Source organism: Balaenoptera musculus, chromosome 9 (genome assembly GCF_009873245.2).
Source record: "Balaenoptera musculus isolate JJ_BM4_2016_0621 chromosome 9, mBalMus1.pri.v3, whole genome shotgun sequence".
NCBI classification, from domain to species: domain Eukaryota; kingdom Metazoa; phylum Chordata; class Mammalia; order Artiodactyla; family Balaenopteridae; genus Balaenoptera; species Balaenoptera musculus.
In genome coordinates, this window is record NC_045793.1 from 22,436,800 (window position 1) to 22,464,651 (window position 27,852).

At 39.8% G+C, this 27,852-nt stretch overlaps 1 long non-coding RNA gene across 1 annotated transcript in view; it reads left to right on the forward strand.

Moving 5' to 3' along the window:
- Positions 1-27,852, forward strand: part of LOC118900830 — a 161,500-nt gene that overhangs the window by 93,091 nt on the left and 40,557 nt on the right. Inside the window, exon 5 of the long non-coding RNA XR_005021233.1 lies at positions 23,613-24,046. This is a non-coding gene — a long non-coding RNA (uncharacterized LOC118900830). The remainder of the gene's footprint in view (positions 1-23,612; positions 24,047-27,852) is intronic.

Sequence of the window (27,852 nt, forward strand, 5' to 3'; positions counted from 1 at the left end):
AGCCTGGGCAGTAGTGTTAACGGCGTAAGTTTGCCTCTGGGCTCCCGTTTCCCCAGTGCCACAGTCTGACTCTCTTAACTGTTAAGGATTCTGTACATTAAGAGGGAGGAGTCTGGATCCAGTCTTCCTGGGTTCAGATACTGACTTCGCCTCTTAGGCAACTGACTTAATTTCTCAGATGCTTCATTTGTAAAACAGGGATATTAGTATTTACCTTTCTGGGGTTATTAAGAGGATCAGATGAGTTAATGATATGTAAAGTGCTTAGAACACTATCAGGCACACAATAAGCGCTGAGTATGTGTTAGCTGTTATTATAATATGTGACCCTATTTAGTTTTTAAAATTTCATCCTCTCTCCATAACCCTCATGTAGGGAGAATAGACACTTAACTGGGTGAATGAGTGAATAATGACTTGCATGGTATCTTTAGAATTATTGATTGGTAATGTAAGTGCATTTTGTAAACTAACTTGGTTAGTTTTCAACATAAGGCCATGTAGGCACCGCACTGATTAAATTACATCCAAGCATGATCCTCCCACCTCATCTCAAACATGGTGCTTTTATCTTCTTTCTAATAAACCATTTTCTTTCCTGGAACTCACGAAAAGGATTATATTTTACATCATGAAGAAGTACACACAACACACATAAATGGAGCGGTTAACTTTATGAAATAATAGTTACACTAAGTTCAGTGAGCTCTTGTTTTCTGTTTTATTCTGTTGTTTCATTTTTGTAAAAGTGCTGCTTGCAATGCATTGAAATTATTTCACAACCCACTAATGAATTACCCTACAGTTCGAAGAACACTGCAGTAAACCTGTTTGACTCTTGTCTAGAACCAAAGGGGGGATACCTTTGATTATAACCAATACTCCCTTCCTTTTCATTCTCTTTCCTAACTTCCCCTGAGAGTGGAGCTGGGATTCACCAGCTGTAAATAGCCCCCCGCCCCACCCCCCCCCCCACATATTTAAATGCCACCAACCTATTTAACAAGGGCAAAGTTTGTGTTCTCATTTAAAAGGACTTTAAGTATTTCTGTATTTCAGATTCACTTTCAGCACATTTGTAATATTAAAAATACATAGAGCTCATATCACTATAAGATAGGATCCAATAATCGTTTTTTTTATACATTTATTTATTTATTTATTTTTGGCTGTGTTGGGTCTTCGTTTCTGTGCGAGGGCTTCCTCTAGTTGTGGCGAGCGGGGGCCACTCTTCATCGCGGTGCGCGGGCCTCTCACTATCGCGGCCTCTCTTGTTGCGGAGCACAGACTCCAGACGCGCAGGCTCAGTAGTTGTGGCTCACGGGCCCAGTTGCTCCGCGGCATGTGGGATCTTCCCAGACCAGGGCTCGAACCCGTGTCCCCTGCATTGGCAGGCGGATTCTCAACCACTGCGCCACCAGGGAAGCCCGGATCCAATAATCATTTTTAGGAAGGCGTTTAAGGTTAGGTATGACAAGAGTAACAGATTTTTCAGATTGTGATACCTAACTTCTCTGCCCCACTCCTCTCCAGTTAAATAAGGCATTAAGAACATCATGCAGAAAAGTGACTTTATTGGTAGAACAGAGCTCTTGAGAGCTGTTGGCGTCCGGAGCTGTCCATAGTCTCCAGTGTGTTCCGTCTTCGGCCAGCACCGTTTGTTGGGCACTTACTGCCTAGAGCTGTTCATGCCCTGTGACCATGAAGCTGAACATACGCCACTGCCCCTGCTGAGCCCTGATTCTCTGTTCTCACCAACTGAGCCACCAGCCAGACCAAACAACTGTTGATGCTTCTTTGAAAGATTGACAACCAGATTCTGACCAAGTTTACCACACAAGGCCTTACACATGACCAGTTGCACGTTGCCTTTGGTCAGCCTCCCACACCCCTGCTCCACACAGCAGCCAAGCTGTCCTGGCTCAGGTGCTGTGTCTAATCCAGCACCTTTTCCATCGAACTTGGTGAAAGTCTGAATATTACATTCTTTTCTTTTCCTGCCCATCCCCCTTTAGGTCGTAGTCTTTGTTAAATCCATACATACTTTTTTATCATATTTCCCCCATATTTCAAGTAAATCTCTCTCTAAGAGTTTCTTCTTTCTTCCCCCTGTTTGATTTTGGAGAGCCCGCAGTGGTGCTAGTCATAGCTGATAAGTCAGGAGTAGGGATATAATCATTATCAAGAGGAAAGAGCGTAGTATATTTGGAGGTAGAATAAAGCATAATAGTCAGTGTCATTAACTTTCAGATCTCTTAAGTGTCTTAGTCTGGTTCATCCTCTTCTGATTATACCTTCTTACACACTTGCATAGAGAAATAAACATCATTCTTAGTTTATTTTATTCCTCATATAATTGTTAGTATTGCAACGCAGTTGCAGTATACATATCATTTCAGGTGTGTGTGTGTGTGTGTATATATATATATTTATATTTATGTAGTATTGTATCACAGATACATTATGAGTGAAATAAGTTTCTGTGGAATGACCTCTGGGTACTCACTTTCATTAACAGCATCAATCCTAAGGGAAAAGCGGCACCAGTTCTAACCCACCAACGTAAGTACATTTTGGGTATGTAATCCAGGTATTTGAGGACTACTTAATGTCTTTATTTCTCTTAGCCATGCTTCTGTTCATGGAAAAAGGTTGACTATCTTAAGTACTAGAGTAGTAGGAGTAGAGTAACTTCCATAATTATTTTCAATAACAAATTAAAATAGGAAAATTTAGAGTATTCTGAAAATAGAATATGTTTAAGCATGGATTTTGAAATGACATATCACTTTTATCACTTTTGTGTATGTAAGTGTTTATGACACTCTCTTGTACATAAAGTTTACTACTTTCAAACACTACGTTTATTCTGAGGGACAGTTGAATGAAGAACATTGGGGCCTTTCCCCAGTTCAAGTTGGTGGTCCCAGGTGACTCAGGACAGCCCCTTCACTCTGGCCACTTTCTCACATGTACACTTGAAATGTGATGACTTTGGCTGATGAAACACATTATCTTTTTGAAGACTTGGAAACAGCAGTCAGAAAATGTTTAAAAAGAAAAGGCTAGTACACTTTCCTATTAGTAGAATTTTAAAAGTTTTGGGTCTTCATGAAGGCATTTCAATCTTTGTTCTCTCTGCCTACCTGGTATTTTACCTTTTAAAATAATGGTTACCAAACAACTCTTCAAATTCATTATTCATTTTTAATCTCAGGGTAATATTTTTCTTTTGCTTGAGTTTTAGTATATAGTCTGAAACTTACTGTACTGTAGGTAGCAAGCTAAAGGCCACTGGTGAAAGTGAAATCATGGCAAGGGGTCTTGTACATCATGAATATGTTCTCATTCATTGAAGATGCATTATCTTGACACAATTTTGTGTTTATAAAATGACCTTGAACTTGCAGATATGCTAAGAGTATTGTTGACAAAGAGATACCAGTAGAGATTATAATCGTTCTGTTTGGGTCCACACAAGCCAAATAAGCAACAGAATTCCTAAGCTTAATGTAGTAAATAAGCAGCATTTGAAATAGGACTTATGGCTTTTAACAATTTTTATATATGCCCAACTTTGAGACATAAAGGCATACATAGAATAAAATAATAAAGTATACATTTTAAAAAATCATCAAGGTCTGAGAAAAGATAAAACAGAGCCCCTGGGGTTTGGCAGTGTTGCCTCGGTAGCCACGCCGAGGGGTGAGATGAGTCAGCAGGCCCAGATCAGGAGGGCTTTGCATCCTCTAGGCCACCACATCAACCGAGGATGCTCTGCTTTCATCTAGTGCCTATATTGGGCTTTCACCTAAGATTTCATTTGGGGGAGGGCTTCCAGCGCTAACATACAGTTTGAGAACCGGTGCTCTGACAGATGCAAATTTTACCTATTAGGCAAAATAGTTGGAACACCAAATACACTAGATCAGCTCATAGCAAAATTAAAGATATAAAGTCGGCTTCCTTATAGCCCTGTCTGTGTTAGGATGTCAGGGTGTGTAGTCATCCTGAGACACAGAGGTGGCACTTGGAAAAGCTTGTTCGTAAGCACACTGTTTTCTAAGTTGGGCTCCCCTCATCCAGAAAGTTTCCTTAGAAACTTTATGTATGTTGGAGGAACAGGTAAACCCTTTTTATTTAGTGAAACATAATTTTTATACTCGTTGGTGATGTTCAAATCACATTTCTCTGTGCACGTTGTAATGATGGTGCTTCCCCACCACCACCGCCACCCCGCCGCCCAGCACTTTGGACTGAAGTGAACTGACTGCTTAAAATGGAGAAGAGCTGATGGAAAAGGACTGTGAGTTTTCTGCAAGTTCACACAGTCTTGCGGTGGATAAAGAAGGAACCAGGAACAAGAAATATGGAAAGGTGATATCATTTTAAGTGCATTTCTGACAATGTTGTTCAGTTTCCTTTTTAAAAATCCTTTATGTTCAGAGGATAATGGGGGTGGAGGTGGGCACACAGGGCCAACGTGAAGTCTGACGTAGAGAATGCGTTGCTGGTGGGTCCCTGCCGTTAGACGTGGACTCTGTGTGTTCATACCCTTGTGAAGCAGGGTTTTTTGTTTTTGTTTTTGTTTTTGTTTCGGTGAGACTTCTGTGGCAAGGAAGACTGTCTATAACGTTCTTGATGTGGTGCCTGCAACATCGTGAGCAGTCAGTAAACGTTAGTGTCCTGTCTCCTCATTTTCCTCCTCTTGTTTTTAGCAGCGTGTTTTATTCTGGTAACGTCTTTTAATGTAATGTTCACATTCAACATCAAGTACTGTGTTTTTCAGCTCCCTCAGCTTGAGCTTTTGTCTCTCAGGTAGAGAGGTGGTGGGGAGGAGAGGCCAGGTGAACCCAGGCAGGCTGTCCTTTCCCCTGGAGTTAAAGCCTCAGGACTGAGGTGGCTTTAGCGTCCTTATCGCTCCTGATTTCAGCAGGAGTCAAAGACAAAATAACTGAATGAAAGGGAAGATGGCAGCAGCTGTAATCCACTGTTCAGTTCCACTGACAGGAAAAAATCATCTTCCAACTTTAAAGGATTTAAAAATAACCTGGAGTGCTTCTTAACATGCAGATCCCTGGGCTCCACCCCAGAGTTCTGAGTCAACTTTAGGTCATTCTGATGCACGTGGTCCAAGAGCTGCGTGTTGAAAACCCCTAATTCTAAGATCAGTTACACCACTGCTCCATTATTCTTGGTTGATCATCAGTGTAGCATAAAGACTAAATTTCTTTTGAGAATTTTTACCACTTCTTGGTAATTCTGAGCCGCAAAACCATGGCTCAGAATTCTTGGCTTAAAAATATGTGGACCGTGCCTATACTTACGTATAACTCTTAGGCAGCTGCATAACACAGAAAACTTTGGCAGTGGCATGAGATTTATTTTTAAATTGCAGCGTCGACATAATTCGTTCTTCATTGACTTTGCCTGATGAGGGACTCCTGTCTCACTGTGGTTTGTTCTCCCGGTGGTTTCCGTAGGGTTAGGGAGAATGCTACAGAAAAAAACGAACCCTGTCTAGTTTTGACTCACTCAGACGTGGTGTGTCTTTCGTCTTTCTGAGCTGGGATATGAGGGGCATGCCCCAAAGGTGGCAAATCAGACTTCCACACGCGTTGCCTTCACTTAGCCAATAGCTTGCTCAGAACGTGTATATTACGATGTGCAGTTTCACTCATCAGGCGGATTTCGGACTCCAGCAGGAAACAGCCTTGAGTCTTGGGTGACTTCTGGGCTTTGGGCTTGGCACTGACTCCTCCACAGAAGCAAGGGGTGCATCTGGCTGTTAGAAGAATTAATGGGCATCCAGGTAAGGGTAGATTGGAGAAATCGTTCCTTGTTTTCCTTTGGGTGGATTTGAGATTTTAGAAAAATTAGTCCTCTGAGAAGAGCTCAGAACTATTTGTCTTAAGTTTTTCCCTCTGAGTTGCTTTTTAGGATTACCCTGTATGTCATTATCCCTTTCATGTGAAATCCACCCTCTTCAAAATGTAGTTTCATTTTCAAATCTTTTAAGCATAGGATTCCATTTCTCTTTCTGTGCATGAAATTTTTAAATAATATTAAATTAATATTTAAATTAAAATAAAATAACTCTAGTTGCTAAGATGCTAATTACACATAGGTTACTAGTTCATAACTTAAGTCTCATGTTTTTTTAGGAAGTATGCTTTAAAAGTTGGGCGGGGAAAATCGGTGTTTGCATATGATTTATGAAACAATGATGTTACAAATGTGTCAGACTTTTCCCTATGTTAAAGGCCAAATTTTGAGGCATACTGCTTAATCTGTTCTGAGGAAGGAGCCGTGAGACCTCTCTCCCTGCCACTCCCCCATGTTTACTCCTGGTGGGACCAGCTCCAGTTCTCTCCTCAGGCAGGGGGTTCCAACTGTGGATATTCAGTGCACTGGCATTTTTCTTGAAGAAGTGACTAAGCCTTCTTAGATGAATTCTCTCTTTGAGAGAGGTGGTAGAATTGCATCAGAAAGGCATTTACAGTAAATGGCTCCCTCCCCCCTTCCTGTAATGACCACATATGAAAGAATGCATTAATTCTTGTTTTGAGGAAATGAGAGTTGTAGAGTTCTATGGAAAACTCCCTGTTCATCATTAATTAACTAGATTTGAAAGTTAAAAATTCTAAAGCCAGAATCACTTTGTGCTATCTAAATAAATGTCACAGAGATAACAGCTTTTCATTCTATATTCTATATGGAGTAACTAGTTATCTTGGATTCAAAAAGAGGAAATAATGTTGAATATGGCTATAGTTAATGGCATAAACCTAAACTAATTTCTTCATAGTCATTTTCCTTATTAAATTAATATTTTTCTTAGGTATGTTACTGATTTTGTTCTTTAGGATTCGATTCTCTGTGGTAGAATATGAAGGCTGGAAGGAAACTCCCATAGGTCATCAGCCAGGGGTTCTCATGGGAACAGTGCTGCCCCCTAGAGGACATAGGAGAAATTTGGTACGGTGTTTGGTTCTGCAGTGAAGGGCCTTGAATCAGAGATTTTAAATGTCCTGCAGTGGAAAAGACAGAAAGAACTGCCCTGTATCCCACATGACTTTCAGCTATCCTGTTGGATATTCATGCAGTGAAAATTAGTTTATAATTATCCGAGCTTAGACCTAAATTCATTTTACATAAAAACACAAGATAACCTTGGCATACTTTAAATATACACAGGATATACTCATTTTCATTCACCTGTACCTCTCCTCTTTTGTTTTCCTGTACTTTTAATATGAAAAGCTTCTGATTTGACTTCTATTAATCCAAGTATTCTTTATAAGTAAGTGATAAGCATCTATTTCATTACATAGTTAATGGGACCTGAAAGTCATGTACATATTGAAATATGTCTTTTTTTTTTTTTAATAGGATTTATCCTAGAATTTTTATTTATTTATTTATTTATTTATGGCTGTGTTGGGTCTTCGTCTCTGTGCGAGGGCCCTCTCCAGTTGCGGCAAGCGGGGACCACTCTTCATCGTGGTGCGTGGGCCTCTCACCACCGCGGCCTCTCCCGTTGCGGAGCACAGGCTCCAGACGCGCAGGCTCAGTAGTTGTGGCTCGCGGGCTCTAGAGTGCAGGCTCAGTGGTTGTGACAGAGCCAAAAATAAATATAAATAAATAAAAATTAAAAAATAAAAAGAACGATACTGTGGGAGCAGATTTATTTACATGAAAAGATTAAAAAAAAAAAAAAGATCTCCAGGGAAGATTTCACATGTACTACATTAATATGTTTTAGTATCTTGAGGTCTTCACGTTAAGCTAGTTCTTATTAGTACTTTCCAGGAGTCTTTATTATGTCACTCTAAAAACACCACCTTTGGTTTCTCCCTTCCTGTAGGAAAGGACAGACAGATATGGAGAGAAGCTTACAGGTCATCTTGCAAACGAGCAGAGGAGTTAAAAACAGACTCAGATTTTTTTGAACAAGGGGGCTTTGTGTCACTGTCTTCTTCCCAGGAACATGTTCTGCATGTGCCATTTTAGACTTCTGACTGTGTGCTGTAAATATAGTGCATCTTAGGTAAGGTATTGTCTGTGACACAGGATTATGTCATCAGAGTCACAGCTGTGAGGTCAGGGTACCCAGGCACATGCATGCAGTGCTCACTGATATTTGTTGTTTGGGGCCACATTTTTAATTCTGTAGACCTTTTTCTTGGATTGCTATTTCTTGTGCATTTTTTGGTTGTTGTTATTCTTATATGTGGATGTAATTATCGCTCCTCAAATATTTTGTAGGGACACTAATAAAAGTTGTTTTGACGGTTCTTGACGAAATATCTTCACTCTTTTGAATTTTCTGTTTCTTCCAGGGTCTTTTTGTTGTGTATCTTGGTTTTCCACTTCCACATGGCAGGCTTTCTTTAACTGTATGTTTATGCTTAACTCTTCACTCATATAGAGATGAGGTGGCCTTAAGGCTGCCAGGGCTCGTTAATGTTGGGTGCATCTTGCGTGCCTCTGGTGGCACAGAGCCAGCCCTTGTCTGGAGAGTCGCTAAGTATCCGAGTGAAGAGGGCTTGACTTTGGGGTTTTCAGAACCACACTAGCTGTTTAGTTCTCACTAGACATTGTGTTTAATTTCTTTAGAGAATCATTTCCCTTTTTTAATTTTTAGTTTTTACCTGGGTGGGGGGCTGTAAGGTTTGTTGTTTCTCATAAAGATAGCAATTAGGCACGGAAGTAACAGTTGTTGAGGCTTAGACTTTTCAGTTAATCTTCTCCTTTCTACCCTTTTTGTCATCTCTGGCCCATACGGTCCTTGCTTTTTCTGAGTCTGGAGCCGCTTTGGGGTTTCACTGGGTTGTGGCCTTCCTCAGCAGCAGCCGTCTCAGAGAACCTCCGGGGCTGTGAGCTGCCTCTGCTCAGCTTCGTCCGTCAGGACTTCATCATTTTATGGCTTCCAGATGTTTGTGGAAATCTCTCAGGCCCATGATAGTCTTTTAATTGTGGTGGGTATGTATACTTTTTTTTATAACTGTAATGGGATCTTTCATGTGCCCTGACCACCATTTTGAAACGGTATCTTAGTTCAGGCTTCTGTAACAAAGTACCATAGACTGGGTGGCTTATAAACAATGGAAATTTATTCCTCACAGTTCGGGAGGCTGGTTTATAGAAAGCTGTCTTCTCGTTGTGTCCTCACACGGTAGAAGGGGCAGGAGAGCTCTCTGGGGTCTCTTTTATAAGAGCACTGATCCCATTCATGAAGGCTCCACCTTCGTGACTTAATCACCTCACCAGAGCCCCACCTCCTAAAGGCATCTTATTAAGATTTCAACATGTGAATTTGGGGGGAAAACAAACATTCAGTCCATAACAGATGAGAAGTCCTTTCATTTGCTGATTTGTCAGAAGCACATCTGAAGAATTAAGTCAGAAATGCATTTAGCCAGGAAAACGTTTAAATGAGGGCGTGATAACTGCAGTGGGTATTGGGGTTTGGAAACACTAACCCTCAAAATAACTTGGCTGGGAGGGATAAATTGGGAGATTGGAATTGACCTACATACACTACTACATATAAAATAGATAACTAATGAGGACCTACTGTATAGCACAGGGAACTCTACTCAATACTCTGTAATGACCTATATGGGAAAAGAATCTAAAAAAGAGTGGATATATTATATGTGTAACTGATTCACTTTGCTGTACAGCAGAAACTAACGCAGCATTGCAAATCAACTGTACTCCAATAAAAATTAAAAAAAAAATAACTTGGCTGGGAAGAAACAGTGAGCTGACATTATTATACAAAGACATGCTTTCCAGCTGTGGAGGCTATAGTCATTCATCATAGAACACCCCAAGACACTCTTCTAGCTTTGTTGCTAGAAGAAAAGATGCATCTTGTGAAACATGCAACTTAGTCATTAAAAAAAAAAAAATCTATAGAAGTAGTGGTAGCTGTTCCTGATCTTTAATACAAGTATAAATGTGCATATGCTTACTTTTTAATTTCTTGTCTGCCCTTAGACATAGGAATTTCTGAAAGAATCTCCTGTTCCTTCATTTCTATAACTTTTATTCCTTAGCGGATAGACCCTCATACTTCTCCCTGTTCTTGTAAGAAGCATCTCATATTCTCCCTTCCCATTTCCTTTGTGGAAAAAAGCTCCAAATTCTTATTGATCATCCCTTTCTCGTATTTGTCCCATAGTTCCTGAAAATGCATAGTAGATACCATGAAGATGGGAAAAATCAGATGTTAACTAATTAGTCCTTTAACTTCCCTCACACAAGGGGTATCCATTTGTATCTCAGAAGAAACTCTGAACTGATGTTTCCAGTCTTACCGTTCCCTCATTTTACTCGGAAAAAGCAGCTGTTTCCCTGTGATGAATCCCTGGAGATCTTCCCCAGAGGTCCCCACAGTTAGGGCCGGTTGCTCCCATGTGATTGAACCTAACACAGAATCTTCTCAGTCTATCCTGATCTCTAGTACAATACTAGAAGCCCCAAATCTATCTTGAGAATTTGCAAAGTAGTACTGTTGCATATTAATTATCCTTTGTGTAATGGCTTAGATGTAATTGAGGAGAGTAAAGATCCTCTGGTATCTGACCTCTGTATTCTGTAAGTTGTTTACCAGTTTAGAGCCTCTGGACTGTTCTAGATCAAAGAGCAGGCCCTCTGAGGCCATGTCCTAGAAGCAGATGTGGAGAGTGCTGAAATGTCCTGAGCTCCGAGGATGCAAGCTCCCAGAACATGCTTGTAATTTATTTCTGGTATTGGTCAGAACAAATATCATCAGCTTGTTCCACGTGCCCTTCTGTCCATACCCACTTGGAATGTGTTGAGTGCGGCTTGTCAGTAGTCTACTGAAAAATGATGGGCCTAAAAGGACACTATGACTGAGAATTTAGAGCACCGTCACACTGGTTCTGGGACCTGTCATATCAGTTGACTGCTACTGTTGGATGAGAGAAAAATCAGCAAGTTTTATCTTTTCCTCTGGAGGAAATACCTTGTATGGATGGTCCCAAAGAAATGAGACGGTCATGGTGCAATGCTGGTGATGTTAAGTACACTCATGTAACCCAATGCTGGTTAACACGTAGAACATTTCTTCACCTAGGTTTTCTCATGCCCCATCCAATCAGCCTCCACCCCCATTGGCAAACACTTTCTGATTTATATCACTGTTTTTTCCTGTTCTTGAGCTTCATCTAAATGGGATCACAGAGCATGTACTTTTTCGTGTCTGGCTTCCTTCGCACAGCAGTTTCATGTTGTTGTTTGTACCCTAGTTCATTCTTCCTTTATTGCTGGATAGTGTTCTGTTGTATGAATGGACCCAATTCTTTGATCCATTCTCCTGGTGATGGATGTTTGGATTGTTTTCACCTTTTTGGCTGTTATGAACATTAAGCTACTATGAACAAGTCCTCTCTCTCTCAGTCTCATTCCTTTTTGGATTTAGGCTTAGTTGATGGACCAGACAGTAGATCTGTGTTTACCTTTATAAGAAACTTCCAAACAATTTTCCAAATAATTATACCATTTTATACTCCAACCAGCAGTGGATGAGAGTTCCAGATGCTCCAATTCCTTCTTAACAATTGTTGATTGTCAGTTTTTCTAATTTTAGCCATTCTACTGGATGGCAAGTGGTATCTCTTTGTGATTTTTCATGTGCATTTCCTTGATGACTAACATGTTCTTATTGGCCACTTGTATACCTTCGTTCAATCTTTTACCCATTTTTATTTTTCTTGTGGCCATTTTAAAATTGGATGATGAGGACTTCCCTGGTGACGCAGTGGTTAAGAATCCGCCTGCCAATGCAGGGGACACGGGTTCGAGCCCTGGTCCTGGAAGATCCCACGTGCCACGGAGCAGCTAAGCCCGTGCGCCACAACTACTAAGCCTGTGCTCTAGAGCCCGCGTGCCACAACTACTGAAGCCCGCGCCCCTAGAGCCCTTGCTCCACAGCAAGAGAAGCCACCGCAATGAGAAGCCCATGCACTGCAATGAAGAGTAGCCCACGCGCAGCAACGAAGACCCAATGCAGCCAATAAATAAATAAATAAATTTCTAAAAATTGGATGATGATGATGATGATGATTGGCTGCATGGCATGCGGGATCTTAGTTCCCCAACCAGGGAATCGAACTTGTGCCCCCTGCAGTGGGAGCTCAGAGTCTTAACCACTGGACCGCCAGGGAAGTCCCTATTATTATTGATAGGAAGGAGTTTTTTTTCCTATGTATACTCTGAGTAAAATTCTTTTGTCAGAAACTTGTAATGCAAATATATTCTCCCAGTCTGTATCATTTTCTTAAAAATGTCTTTTGATGAGCAGAAGGTTTTAATTTTGAAGTAACTTAATTAATCAAATTTCCTCATATATTATCAATACTTTTTGTTTCGTAGGTAATCTGCCTCTTCAAGATTGTAAAGATATCCTTCTGTGTTTTCTTTTAGAAGCCTTATAGCTTTAGCTTTTATACTCTGGTCTATGATCCATCTCAGATTAATTTTTGTGTACTGGGTAAAGTAGAGGTTAAGGCTCATTCTTTTGCATATGTTTCTTCAGTTGTTCCAGCATGATTTGTTGACAAGACTTCCCTTTCCTCATTGAATTGCTTTGGCACCTGTATTGAAAATTGGTTATCCATGTATGTGTGAGTCTATTTCAAAGGAACCCTAAAGAATGTTTGTGCAGACCACATGTGGCATGCACTTAAGTCTAGGAAATAACAGTTCACACTGGTCAACCTTAATAAGCCTCAAGTGACTGACAGTCTTGAACTTACATATCATGGAACATTTGCATCAAAGGTCACTAACAGAAACTTTGCAGGGGCCATTTTGGGGGCCATTTTTTGTTTGTTTTATAAAGCTAACCCAGCTGAGGCCTCTAGAAGTTCCAGCATTCCCACACTGAAGGTCAGGTTCTTATCTGCACAGAAGTATACCATCAAATCTGTGCGATCCAACCTGAGCCTGCAGGCAGCTTCAAAGAGAACTAAATATTTGAACTTCAGTTTTCTTATTTGAAAACTTGGATATGCATGGATTCAAAATGACTGATTTTGGAACTCATTATAATTAAGTGTGGGTCAGACAAAAAAATACTACTCTTAAGAAAATTTTTCGTAACATAAAGAAACTTGTGACGAAAAAGTTGTTTTGCTGGTTTGTGCATATTGTACACTAAAATAGATCTGCTGACTTTAAATAAGTCTTGTCTACGAGTAGAATCTCTGCTTGGAAAGGTTTTTGTAAACAGTTTTATCTAGCGTTTTTACTTGAATATGGTTAAAAACCATCTTCTTTTCAGAGAGTCCTTGATTTGAAAACCGAAGGATGAATAGAGTAGGAAACACACCGCATTATTCCATTAGAGGGGTAGAATAAATGCTGCTTATCTCTTTTTGACACCCTGAATTTTCGAGTACTAGAATTCGTGTTTTCACGGTATGGCAGCGCAGGAAAGTGGCTGAGCGCAGGACTCTGACGCTGGACGGCCTGGGTTGGAACACCAGCTGTGCGGGTCCCCATAGGCGAAGGAGTCAGCCCCTCTGTGCTTCTCCCTAAAACCGGCAGAATCAGAGCGCCTTCCTCAAGTTCAAGGAAGGCAGGAGGCTCAGAGCTGTGCCTGAGTCAGAGTGAGCACCATGGGGACTGTTGGCTGGTAGTAATATGATATTACTTTTATAATAAAGGTGCACAAGAAAAGGAAATCTTTTTAAAAAGAAGAAACTAAAAAGCAAAAGTACATTACTCCCCTACGGTCCGGATATCTCACTATTTGTAGCACGCTCCCCAGTCGATTGAACTGGTCAGGTTTTACTGTTAATTTCCATTCTCCCCCCGAAAAGGATGCTGAATTAAAGGTTTTTCTTTTGAGCTTCTTGGGAGGTGTATGCCCTGGAAATACAAGAGGTGCTTCATACTAATTACTAGAATTCCTTTTGTCGCTACAAAGAGACTTTACAGGGAAAGATATTCTTTGAGTTCGCATCTTCCTCTCCTCCTACTTTGCTTTGAGCTCAAGTAAAACACAACAGTTGCTCACTTGAAATACCACCTCCCCTAGCCTGTGTTTGGACTTGTACCGCTGTGCTCAGTTCCTGGCCCCTGTTTTTGCTTTCTCTAGCAATTTCCTGGCCAGAGCAGGAACTAGAGCCGAGTCTGGGAGAAGCGACTGTGACAGGCCTGTTTTCCCACCCGTGCTTCCCCGCACGACTCTGGAAGGAGGGGTGTGTCCGACCCTCAGTGTAATCCGTGTGCCCATTTAGCAGGGTTGGAGATGCCCGAAAGCAAAATCCAGCTCAGACCAAACACGAAGGTTGCTAATGTGTTGTTAATGGTGTTGAAATATGACATTTTGGTTATACCTACAAACCAGGTTTGACTATAGACTGAAGTGTGAGCTTTACACACATTGTCACAGGAAGGCCGTCATACGCCTTGGAAGCATCTGTCTTCGTTGTACCGTACGTGGTTAAGGCCTAAGGAAGACTGATGTTATTACAGCTGACTTACCTGACCCTACTGTATTGAAAGATGGACTTCTCACGAGGTCCACTCGGTGTCGTCGGGTTTGTGTTTATGTTCCCAGTGTTGTTTGGTAAATGCCGCAGAGGCGCAGAGCAGTGGCATGTGGCTGTCATGATTTGACGTCCGGGAGGTCACTTTCTGCTGAGCGTGGCTGCTCCCTGCCGTGCCAGGCCCCTGTCACCTCTCGGCAGCCCTCTCCCTGGTGCTCGTTCTCACTCCTCGGTCTCCGTAGCTGTCCCAGCCTCCCGTGCACAGAGAAAACAGACACCAAAAGGTGAGCTCACTCAGGTTCTGGCCCCAGTCGACACTTCCTCTGCACCCGCCTTGCTTTCCTTGCCTCCTGCTCCAGTGGAAGAGGAGCCCTTCTCCGTGTCCACGCTCTGGACCTTATCCCCTCTCACCTCCTCAGAGACTTTCTGTCTCTGACCTTTACCTGCCATCCACCACTGACTTTCTCCCATGAGCGTGTAGACCTACTCAAGGCTTACCAATTGAAAACAAAACCACTGGCTTTCATATTGCCTTCCCTTTCACTTACTTCTCCATTCACTTCTCCTGCCAGGGCCAAATTTCTTGGAAGAACTGTGTGCATTTGCTTCCTTCATTTCCTCACCCTTGCCCCCTTCTCAGGCTACTCCAGTGTGGCTTCTGCACCTGTGACCAAGTTGATATTGCTCTGGCCAAAGCTGATAGTTGTCTTCCTATCCTTCTGTTGCCGCGTTCGCCAGATATATTTAGCATTGTATCTACCGTGACCTGTTTGATGTCCTCTCCTCTCTGGCTTGCCCTGCCCCTCTGCCTTTTTCTCCTCCTTGCCCTTTGCAGGTTCTTTCTATCCACCTCTGAGCGCCATGCTTTATATTCAGATGCCAGCTGGACATTCCCACTTGATATCTTGCTAGTGCCTCATAGCCAACAGATTCCAAACTGATCCCAGTTACCCAAGCTTGAAACCTGTGATTTACTGCGCCTTTTCTTTCCTCATCTTCCAAATCCACAAAGAAACAAAATCTGGTCAAAATTCCACATCTCAACCATTCTCAAATCCATCTACTCTGTCTCCAGTGTGTCCGTCTTGGTTACCATCACCTTTGACCTAAATTACTGCATTTTAGCATCCCTCTCCCTGCTTATTGATGTTCTTCCCCAATCCATTCTCCCGACTGCATTCAGAGTGATGCTTCTGAAAAGCAGCCTCATCGTGTCACTTCTCTGCTTGACTCTCACCCGATTCTGTGATATCCTGTACCCAACTTGATCAGGGCCGTATAGAGTATGTGTCCTCGTAAACAAATCATCAAACACTAGGATTCACAGGGGGACGCAGAAGAGAGTTACTTCCCCCTCCGCACAGCAGAACCTAATGAAAATCCCGACTGGACATCACTCACCGCTGCCCTCCAAGGTTCCTGATCGTGGGCTTCATATTCCCGCCACCCTCCCCCATTCACCCGGTCATGCCTCCCAGCCCCATCCGCTCCTACCTGTGGTACTCCTACTCCATTTACCACCCCCGTATTCAGAGAGCGCAGCTCTTTGCTGAATGTTCTGATCCTTGAGTTTCATCCCTGTCTTGTCTTAGTTTGGGTTCCCCTCAGGGCAGATTCTGAAAAGGATACAGTCTGGTCTGACTCCACTATGTAAGAACTGGGTGACCTCTCTGTGCCTCAATTTTCTCATCTTTAAAATTCCACTTTATAAGATTTAATTTCCACTTTATAGTGAAAATTAAATTAATTTGTGCATGGAGAGTGCTTTTAAAAGTCTATCTGAAGTGAGAGAGTAGCACTGACGTATATACACTACCAAATGTAAAATAGATAGCTAGTGGGAAGCAGCCGCATAGCACAGGGAGATCAGCTCGGTGCTTTGTGACCACCTAGAGGGGTGGAATAGGGAGGGTGGGAGGGAGGCTCAAGAGGGAGGGGATATGGGGATATATGTATATGTATAGCTGATTTACTTTGTTATAAAGCAGAAACTAACACACCATTGTAAAGCAATTATACTCCAATAAGGATGTTAAAAAAAATGTAAAAAAAAAAATCCCCAAAACTCGATCTGACCTATAATAGTAGTCAATCAAGTTTGCAACAATGATAATAATGACTACTACTGTTATTAAAAATGTCACTTCATACAGGTTTCCATCCTCAACCTACGTAGACCATATGGGAGCCCCCTCTTATGTGTGCCAATAGCATCCTATGCCTCTTTTAAATCATACTTGCTAGCTTGGTGAAGGAAGGATGATGGCGTCCTGTTCACCATTCAGCGCTTAGCCCAGTGCCTGGTATTATAGTGTACGGTATGTACTGCGTGCTCAATAAATATTGTTTGAATGGAATTCAATGACTTGTAAAAAGAGTATTCCAAATATTCTCTACTTCTTACCTTTAATAAGCTGCCTTTAAAATACAAAGCATGCCTGTTAAAAAATAAAACATGACAAACAAAACGTAACTGTGCTCCAGGGGTTTGTCTTTAAATCCAGCATCACTGAGTGGGCCTGGGCAAGCTCTCTGGGTGTCGGTGTCTCTGGAGCAGCTCTGCCTGAGAGCCTTTGTCCAGTTCCAGAATTCTTCAGTTCTCTGATAACAGTGGGCAGTAAGGATAGAGTACGTTTTTAGGACACTCAGGGTTTCCCTCATAGTTATGTTTTTTCCTGTTAGCTGGTGGGAAAATGTCATCTTGTTTCTTGGGCTTGCAGGTTCTTTCCTAGTCCTGGGGAATTTTTCAAGCTGGCTATAATGAGAGGGTCTCAAAGAACCACAGAGAGGTCTGGTATGTTCTTTTCAAGTTAAACATAATGTCCCTTCTGATTTTCACTTCTGATCGTCTCTGTTTCTGAGCTGACTTCTATAATTGTATTTAAAGATGTATCAGAAATAAGGTCTATTTTATTTTGATGCCTGCACCCTTGACATCCTTTAACCTGTGTTTCCTGCCAAGTCAAAAGCCTTCTTCAGAACTACTAACTCTAATGACTTCTTTCTTTCTTTATTCTCTCTTTCTTTTTTCCTTTAATGGTATGTGTACACACACACACACACACACACACACACACATATTATTAAATTGTGGTAGAATACATACAATGTAAAATTTACGATCTTAACCACTTTTAAGTGTAATGGCATTAAGTACATTCACATTATTGAACAGCCATCCCCATCCTCCATCTCCAGAACCCTCTCATCTTGCAAAACTGAAACTACATTCCCATTAAACACCAACTCACCATTCTCCCTTCTCGTCAGCCCCTGGCAAGCACAGTTCTTTCTGTCTCTGTGAATTAGACTACTCCAGGAACCTCATATAAGTAGACTCAGACAGTATTTGTCTTTTTGGGACTGGCTTATTTCACTTAACATGATATCCTCAAGGTTCAACCATGTTGTACCACGTATCAGAATCTCCTTCCTTTTTAAGGCTGAGTAACATTCTGTTGTACGTATAGACCACATTTTTGTTTATCCATTCATTGGATATTTGGGTTGCTTCCACCTTCTGGCTATTGCGAATAATGCTGCTATGAACATAGGTATACAAATAATTCTTTGAGACCCTTCTTTTAATTATTTTGGATCTAATGATTTCTTGAACCTTCTTTCTTGATGCTTCTGTTGTTTTCACAAACTCTTGCCTTCCTCTTTTGGCCATTTATCACCCCTCGCCCATCAATCTTCTTTGCCATTTTGCTAATAACGAACATCCTACTGTCAAGATTCTCATGCTTCAGTGTGGCCCTCGCAGAGCTGCTGCTATGTGGAGAAAACAGTTTGGCAACTAAGAAGTATTATTCGTTCCCACCTCCTGGACACCCACCAATTCCTGCTATTTTCTGAAGACATACCAGTGGTTCCTAAATTTTTTAAAAAAGACACCTTAGTGACAGGGCAGATTTTTGTGGCTATTGACCTTCTGTATTTTGAAATTTAACTGTTCATAGTAGCATCTTCTTGATGTATCAGTCCTATAGTTGTGATATTGATATCTGGTTTTCCTCATGAAAACAATATATGACAATCATAGAAAACTTGTATAGAAAAAATGTTACACACAATAGCACTATCAAAAAGCAGACACTGTTAACATCTTGATGCATATTCTTCTGGTCTTTTTAATGTGAATTTTTATCTATTTAAGATCATATTGTCTTGCACTTCTTTTTTGCACTTAAAGTGTAAGCATTCTCTTGTTAGGTATTTGTAAATAGTTTAATTATTTTATATGACTGAGAGATATTTACAGGGTGTTCATTAGGTTAAATAACATTTTTCTAATTATAAAAATAATGTTTCTCATACGAAATGTCAGATATCTCAGTATTGCAAAGAAGTAATGAAAATCTAAGTCCTCTGCCCACCCCTTCTTAAGCTTTTTAAATGTATTCTTTTCCAGTCTCTGTCTGAGATTAGCTTCTCTTCACCCCCGCGCCCCCCACCGTTTGTCTGTCCCTCTCTCCACTGATATCATATTTATATACAATTTTATATCCAGCATTTTTACCTAATATTATATTTTGTGATTTCCAGTGTTGTTAAGTATTCTCCAAAAACCATGATTTAAACATATGAATTCGCTAATTTATTTAGTCACATGCTTTCCTCCAATTTCTGATGTTTAGGTTGTTTCCCGTTTTATGTTATTGTATGTATGTCCTTGTATAGTTATCTTCCTGTGTATCTGTGATTGTTTCTTCAGGAGATATTTATAGACATGTTATCAGTCAAAACAGTTTGAGGGTTTGTAAAAAGATATTGCTGATTTCCTGAAATGATTGTCTCGCCTCACTTCACCTGCTTTGCTCTTTTTGTTGTGCATTTTTGTGCATCTGATTGATGAAAAAAACCTTGGTGTTTGCTAGTGAAATTCAATACTTTTTCGTGTTAATTGACATTTTATATTTTGGGGTGAATTGTTTGTTAATATCTTTTACCTTTTACATTTATAATAATGTAAAATATATTATCCTCTTGCAAGTATTTTATTTTTTGTTTACCTTGCAGTTTTGTCTGCTGGTTTTGAAGCTACAGATTTTAATATTTTAATGTTGTCAGATTGAGTTGATTACCTTGCCTTTTGTTGCTTTTTTCTCCATTGCTTTTGTAAAGCTAAGACTTCTTTTCCTATCTCAAATTCAGAAATATATTCTTCTAATTGTTTCTTTTTCTCCCCTTTTACATTTAACTCTTAATCTCCACAAAATTAATTCTGATGAAGGTTACAAAGTGGGAGCTAATTTTATTTTTTCAAGAATATTATCTTGTTCTCATGTTTGTCCAAAATCCCAGTAAAATTGAGATGAGAACCAAAACAAGTGCTTTTTTCTTATCTTAGTGCCTTGCTTTTCCCACTGAGAAGAATGAGGAGGCTGCGATATACCTGTGGACAGGATCAGAAGCTTTACTTCTCAGCTCAGAACTTGCCGTGTCTCTTGCCAGCTCGGGAAGTGTGATGCTCCACACGGGTTGGTGGGGGACAGTGACAGCAGCGGTAATAAGGGATGGGGGCCCATGAGCTGGGGACTAAGTAGCCCAGAGTGAGCCTCTCAAAGTCTTGACCCCATTTCAGTTTTCCTCGACTAAGATAAGCTACCAGGGCTCAGCTCATGGGAGGCTTACTTGAACCTCAGGTTATAGCTGTAAGGCGGCATGTGGTGAAAAGAGAGTCCTAGCCTGGGAAAGTCAGAGAGCTTGGGTCCAGTTTCAGCTGTCAGTCAACTATCTGTGTAACATAGGAAAGTCTCTTAACTTCTCTAATTTCCTGATTTATAGAATAAATCTGAGATTTAGTCTCAATAAGTTATGGTCTCGGCAAGTGGCAGAGCTAGGTTGTGCTATGACTTTGTTGGGGAACATTTCTTGGTAACTAGTTCATCTTTCCTTATTAATCCAGTCAGCCAGTATGGTACCAAGTTTAGGAAGAATATCACAGTATCACGTAATACTCCACCTTGGGGTGTTTCTGCTTCTTACCATTCCTGACCGTTCCTAGTCTATTTCAAGCTTCCCTTCTGAGAGTCTTCTGTCTTCCCTAATAATTTCTTCTCCAGCTACCTCTTGTGTTTAAGAATTAAAAAAGATGAGCTAGTAATGAGGAAACACTCAGAACTGATGTTTGTCACTGACCTTGCCCTGCCACTTGCCTGGGGTATAAATTTTTTTAAAAAGCTGAAATAAAGATATGAAAAGCATTTTGAAAAATGTGAAGCATTAGGTGATAAAAGTAATAGTTATGAGGTACAAATACCTGCTCTCAACCATGTTAATTGTTTTTATTGGTATTAATAAATTATTATTTATTAACAAATTAATAACAGAAATTGCGTTGAGAAACAAAACAGTCACAGGCCAAACCTTTTGAATTTCAAATATGTTTATGTTAACATACTCTGTTTTAGACAACCAGCAGAGAGACTATGGTCAGGTAGTTTTTATATGATGAAGTCATCTATCAGTCAATCCATTACACTTTTTAAGGTGTTTTAATGTTTATCTCCCACTTTTTGGCTTCCAGAGTAAAATACCTCAGATGAAAATTTCTGTGGTGTTGACGTTTTCCTCTTGAGAATGTATTTGCTGTAATAAAATACAGTAAACACTTGAAATCTATAAAACTTGTGTGAAGTCTGGATAAACCTAAACAGTTTTTTCTTTGTGCTCCAGGAGCACACAGCACTATATATTAAATAAAGCACAAATATTTATACATAGCTGCAACTGTGTTTCGTTTCATTACAATTATGTCTTGCCTGATCTTCAAATAACATGCAAAATCATCTTTAAAATAAACCTTGAATGGTTATGATCTTCACAGAAACAGTTTCTTTATTAATTAAACTTTTGTTTTTCATAGTGCATTGCTTTGATCTCGTAATATTTTTTAAAACATCCTGAGGGTTTATTTTCAAGGCTTCCAAATGAATTTTTATTTCTTAAAAGCCATAATATATTCATGGCTCAGTGAATCCCAAAGACAGTATTTTTAAACTCCTGTTAAGTTTATTTTTCTTAGCATGCTAGTCTGCTGCATAATTTTCTTTGCTCTATGGGTCACGTGGTTCCTCCCGTCCATAACACACGCACTTAAAAATTTCACTTCCTGATTGAGCCATCAAGATTATGTAAAATGTAAATCAGTCTGAATACCTAAGAGCAGGAATTTTAAGGGAAAAATGCTGGTTTCTTTTTCTGTTTCATTATTGATGCCTAAAAAATCGGAGTGTGTGTTTGCCTATTTGTATTTGGAAACTAGAGACTGTTAGGGTGGTTTTTTGTTTTTGTTTTTGTTTTTGTTTTTGTCCCTTCCCTTTCAGATTGCATCAGAGTTTGCTTTCATTATAAAAATAAAGTACCAAGTAGATAGAACGTAGGAGTGGTGTAGTTGCAGGACTGAAATCAAAATGGTTCCGATTCCTGAGAGAGCTGTTCATTTACTTATTCTTTTCATGATCTGAATGGAGAGTGCAGCGTCTCTCGAAAGGTAACGATTTGATATTTCGGAGTTGTAAATGGTCATTTAGCCTTTCTGCGGCCTGATATAAATGAAAGTAATTTCTAGCAGGCCGGATGACACTTGGTTTATCATGAATCTAAAAATCCCTCACATTTTCTCAAAGCAGTTTTGAAGTTGTCATAGTAACGGCATGATATTTGGAGGGTCTTTTTAGTAGTTCTTTAGCTAGAGTTAATTAATTTTATTAACCCTGGACGTTTTTCTTTTTATTCTTCTCTGACAAACAAGGGCCATAATTGCTCAAGTATGTATTTGGTGTTCTTTATTTCTTGGTGACTATAGTTTGAGGACTTGATGTTTTGCAAGTTGTTTCAGGAAAGGAACGAGAGTGTTATCAATTGATTTCAGATAGTTTAAACTTGGGTTTTTAAATACTTCTCTGTAAAATTGCACGACCGTTGTAGGACCAGAATTTAGTTTTATTTAAAGAGATGGGTTATGGGAGATGTTCGCTCAAATTTTATTGTGACTTACACAATTAAATTGTGTTGCAACTATCCTCTTTTTTTTTTAATTCTGCTAGGTCCAGAGTAAGAATTGAAGAACACAGAAGGGAAATGTCAGACTTACAGGAGAAAATTATTTCTTTAAAAATGCAACAGTCAGATACAATACCAAAATTGTGTTCCACAAAAGAAAAAGAAATGGATAAATCTGACTTTATCAAAATTGAAAATGCAACAACAACAGTGCTCTTTGAAACTCTAAAATACGCTAAAATAAATTATCCTCTAGGAAAGTTTGTGGGAATTTTTTTATTGGGAGAAAGTAAGTCAGGATCTTCTGTTAGCAAAGCTCTGTGGCAGAAATTCTTGCCAATATGGCGATTGGTGAGGAAAGAAGCCCCTCTTGGGCAGGGAGGGGGTCAGAAGAAAGAATGGTCTGTACTGGGTCTGAATGCTGGGACTTGAAAAAGTATCAGATGTTGGATGCTTTTGTTTTCTTGTAAAGGTGATCAGAGAGATGTGACACAAAAGGTATCATGTGAGTTCTGTGGGCTTAATGCTAATGCCAGTATCCCTACTGTTGTGTGGAGTATTTGTTCAACCAGAGGTGGTTCAAGACAGTCAGGGTAGCAGCATGTGCAGCCAACAGCAGTAAAGGTGCTAATACACGTCCAGTGATGTCAGGAGTTACGAGACAGCAGTTTCAAAACACTGCAGTAAACAAGGTCATAGTGTCCCGTTTTGCTGGAAGAAGGTTTGTTTTTATGAGCTGGACAGTACATGGATGAAGTAATTTTTCAAAACAAACATCAAATTTATATGTTGGGTTTTTCTTCCTACTTTTTGGATTTAAAAAAAAATTAACCAGGTGAGATTTAGTAAGGGTTACATTTTTAAGCAGAATTATACTTTTTTCCTGTTTTGTTTTGTTTTGTTTTTTTAATTGATTCTCTGTAGTTTCCACAGAGGAAATGAAAATACTTCTGATCTAGGATTCTTAAATGCAGTTTTAGAGAGCAAGATATGACCCAGCACACGGCAAATGCCAATCACCATCACCAGTAAAACACTCCTTCTAATTTTGTACCTTTCGCTCTTACTTAGGCGTCTACGTAGGAGAAAGTTAATGGCGCAGAATGCTGCTGACCGCGTGGTTCTCGTCTTAATACATTTTCCAACCTTGAACCTGAGACTGCCAGAGGCTCAAGTCTCTGAATGCTCGTCTGAGCCGTTATCTGCTGGTGGCCTGGTTCCTGAGCTAACAAGTGGGTGTCCCAGGCGTGCGTGTGGTAATAGCAGCAGTGGTGCCACGTGGCGCCCAGAGGTCGCCTTGGTCTGTCCTGGAGATTCTTGGTCCTCGCTGAAGCTTCTGAGTTGAACTGTGAACTTGGGGCATCCTGAGAAGCGCAGGCATTTTGGAGTTCCACAGCAAACCTGGATGTTAAGTGTCAACACAGCTTATAAAGTGAAAGCAGAGACCTTGAGGAAGGGAATTACCCTCATCTCGTCCGGACCTGCTTACTGTGCTGGAAAACAAAGTAAGTTTTGTTTGTTTTTAGTCAGTCTCTCCTACATGTTTTTCTTGCTAACATTATTAAACACTCAGTATCTGGTAAATGCCAAGGTTTTTTTTTTTTCCTTTTCATTGGGAAGTAGGAGATGAAGTTTGTTAAATAGCTGATTGCTTCTTTTATCTTTTCTGTCTCTCTTCCTGTATCTAGCGTGCTGGCTGGCTTGTTAAGAGGTAGAAAGAGACTGAAATTTATCATCAATGAGAAAACAAAAAGTTCTCTTTTTTTCTCTTTTTAAATGGTTCAAGAACTTTGCCATTAATTTAATGACGGTGATACAGACAAGGCTTTTTACGAGGTGCAGCCAGGAGCACATCTAGCAAAACAGCCCCAGTTCACTGCCCTTATTTCCATTGGGAAGCAGGAAGGGTGCGTGTACAAGACAGGTATGAGGACGGGGGTGTCTGCACGTGGGAACTGCAGACACTAGGTGGGAATGAATGGCTCTTGGATAAAAGGCTGTAATTTTAAAGCCTGTCAGGAAATGGAAAGGACCTGAAGAATACAAATTATTTAACGATGTTGGGAAAAAAAATTTAATATAAAAATGGGCTAAAATGTATAAAGTCCTAACTGAATTTTTCCTTCATGTTAGAAAGTTTCGTGCCTTGCAGATTTATAGAAAATATGTTTAATAACTTTAAAAAATAATAATTAAGAGGCTTCATCTCCTACACAGAAGATTCTGTGACATCAGCCTAATTCTGACACTTGGCCCCTGTCTTACATTTTTGTTTTTTTGTTTTTTATGCTGATCCTGTCTTCAAAGATGTTACATGGCTTGATAAATTTTTAATACAAAGTTCTGTGGTTTTGAAAATGCAAAACGAATAGAAATGCAGAGTGGTTTGTGATTTGTAATTAAAATTATCCTTTCTCATAAAATGGACTGCTTTTACCGGAGAATTTTCTTGACTTCTCTGAACTTAAAGAGTGACACTTTGAAGGTAGAAGGGGGCAGCATGTCTGTAGTGTGGCGTTGGAAAGCAGAAGTCAGGGGTCTTACTTTTAAATCTAGTGTGGAATACAGTGTGAATTTAAGTTCGGGCTTCTGTGCCGTGGGAGTTCCCATTTTATCTCAAAGTGGTGATGGTAGGACTTGAGGTGTCTGTATTTCATTTGAAACACTCCAGGCTCCCTATATGAATGTCTGTGAATTATTAATTCAGCAAACATCTTTAAGTACCTTCTTTCTGTATAGTATTGTGCTCAGAGCTATAGTTTTTCACAATTAAATTTACAGAGATTTGGTTTATAAATCAAAGATTGAGAACAGTTTGAAACAAGGGTGAATGAGCAGAGCATTACCATCGAAACAGTTTGTTAAAGATGGTGCCAAGTGAGCAGGGCTGTCCCCTTCTGAGCTGCCCCTCCTAATTAAAGGGGAAGGTGGCTGCCATCTGTCTTCTTTCATTCAAGGCAGTAGGGGGTCTGGGGTGGAAGGAAGCAACCCCCCCTCTTATTTTTCTCCCACTCTTTTTTATAGTCAGCTTTCTCTCTAGTCAGTGACCCAGAAGGTCATTGATGATCTGTCTATCTCAGAATGAATAGTAACATAAGCATGCAAGGCACTTGCAAAAAAAAAAAAAAAAAAAGTTTATAACATGAATTTATCTATTTAGAATTCTGCTTGAATTATGTCTGAGAGTATTGTAATCCCTTTGTTGGTGTCATTGCCCCTTTTGTCGCTGAGGGCACTACTGGCAGAAAAAGTGGGGGGTTCTACTTTTATTGATTTTGTTTTTTCATGAAAAATTGTTTACACTCCACCAGGCATAATGTAGAAGATGGCAGCATGTAGCTCTCCAGTGAGGATGTACAGGAATATTGTTTCTTACCAAAACCAAGGACACCTGTTAATTATTATTATATATGTATATACCTATATATATATATAATCTCAAGGGAAGTTGTGGACAAAGAGGTTAACAGATCTCCAAGATACTCAGTGGTCTACTGGTCTACTGCAGCTTTTTTGGTCCAGTCATTGAAATAACTTAACACTGATTATCCTTCAGTTAAGCAATAAGCCTTTCAAACCTTTTCTCATGAGAATAGGTTATTGGAGAGTTTAGTTGTAGTTTGGGGTCATGGCTTTAACTGCTTTTGAAACATAGAGTATTCTAACAAAATGATTGAGCTTTCTTGCCTCGGTTTCCACACCTTTAAATGGAAGAAATATGTGCTGCTTTTAAAAATATTTAAGAGAATATGAAATAATACTTTCTGTCTTTGATAGAAAATTTATTATAACTGAAAAATTCTAAAATCTTTGGTTATTTTTGTTTTCAGTTTTCATATACAAAAACTAGCAAAGTGCCACCAGTTATCTAAAAAGATTTGGTCCTTAACACACTCTGTTAAGCCTCCCCAAGCAGTAGATAATGGACTTCTCAGAATATGCTGACTTTTAGAACTCTCTGTGATGTGGAAATGTGTTTCTTAAACCCATAGCAATATGTTTGGAAAGCCCAAATGTCACAGTCATTGTCTGTAATTTTATTTAGAGTATTTTTTCAAATTTGTCATCGACCTGTAATGAGGTTTCTTGGAAACTAAGATGTGCTTATGTTGTTGAATGTTGGAAAGAGCAGTCTGTAGATTCTGGAGACACTGACAACAGTTTGTATGATTGGATGATACCTGAAAAGTAGCTCATTTCCTAATCACTGAAGGATACACGGTGCTGAGCGGGCGGGTCTTTTTGGCTTTTTCATGTAATTTGGACATTGAACTAGATGCTTCCCTAACTATCTTTTTAAAGTTGTGATTTACACTAATTTGTTTTTACCCATCAGTATATATTTCAGGGCAACTAAATAAACGAATTAAATGAAGCACATGTATAAGGTGTGACTCTAAAGTAATGCAATTAATATTTTAACTCACAGAGCAAAAGACACATAGACATGCAAATGGATGTTGCCTCCTTAAAGTACTGTGTTAGCTGGGAAGAACTTAAACTTCTCCTACAGCAATGCCATCTTTGCCAAGGACACATTCAAAACTTTTTTTCGCCATTGCCTTAAAAGCCTCCCATCCTTTTTTATTATCCACAGTGGTGGGAATTCTCTGGCCTTGGAGGGTAGGAAGGAGCCAGTAGTTAGGTCTGATGAAAAGGTTTATGATCCACTAACTGATTTGAGTCATTGATTCATGTAAACATTTACTGAGCCACCGACTACATTCCAGCAGTCAGCACTGCAGATTCAGAAACGGGCATGTCAGGGGCCTGCCTCCAGGAGGACAGTTGAGTGGGATAAATGACATATAAAGAGGTAACATCACAGATTGACAAGTACTATAACAGAGATACACACGGTGCATGGTGTTGCCAGAGCCCGGCGGGGTTGGAGGGGGGGGAGTTAAAACTTGATGGAAAAATGAGGATTGTTGTGTACATGGTTTATAAAGTGGCTTACATAATAGAATTTTGGAAATGAAAGCCCTGAAAAACACCTTCTACTTTAAGGATAAGGAGATGGGAATTTTATTTCTGAAATTCTTTAATTCTCAGCTAGTTGAAAGCCTTATGAAAAAAGGTGTTCATTCTGTAATAGACATCTTTTTTTCTTTTTTTTTAAAACAAAAGAAGTTGTGGCTATATAAAAGGTGAGGTCTGAAAAAGATTTTGGACATTGTTAGAATAACTCCGTGTTCTCCAAAGGAGATTATGTTTGAGGAATGATTCTTACTTACATGTTAAAATTGAGTACTTTTGACACATTAAATATACCAAAGCATGACATGCCATATTGATTCCTGAGAGTAGC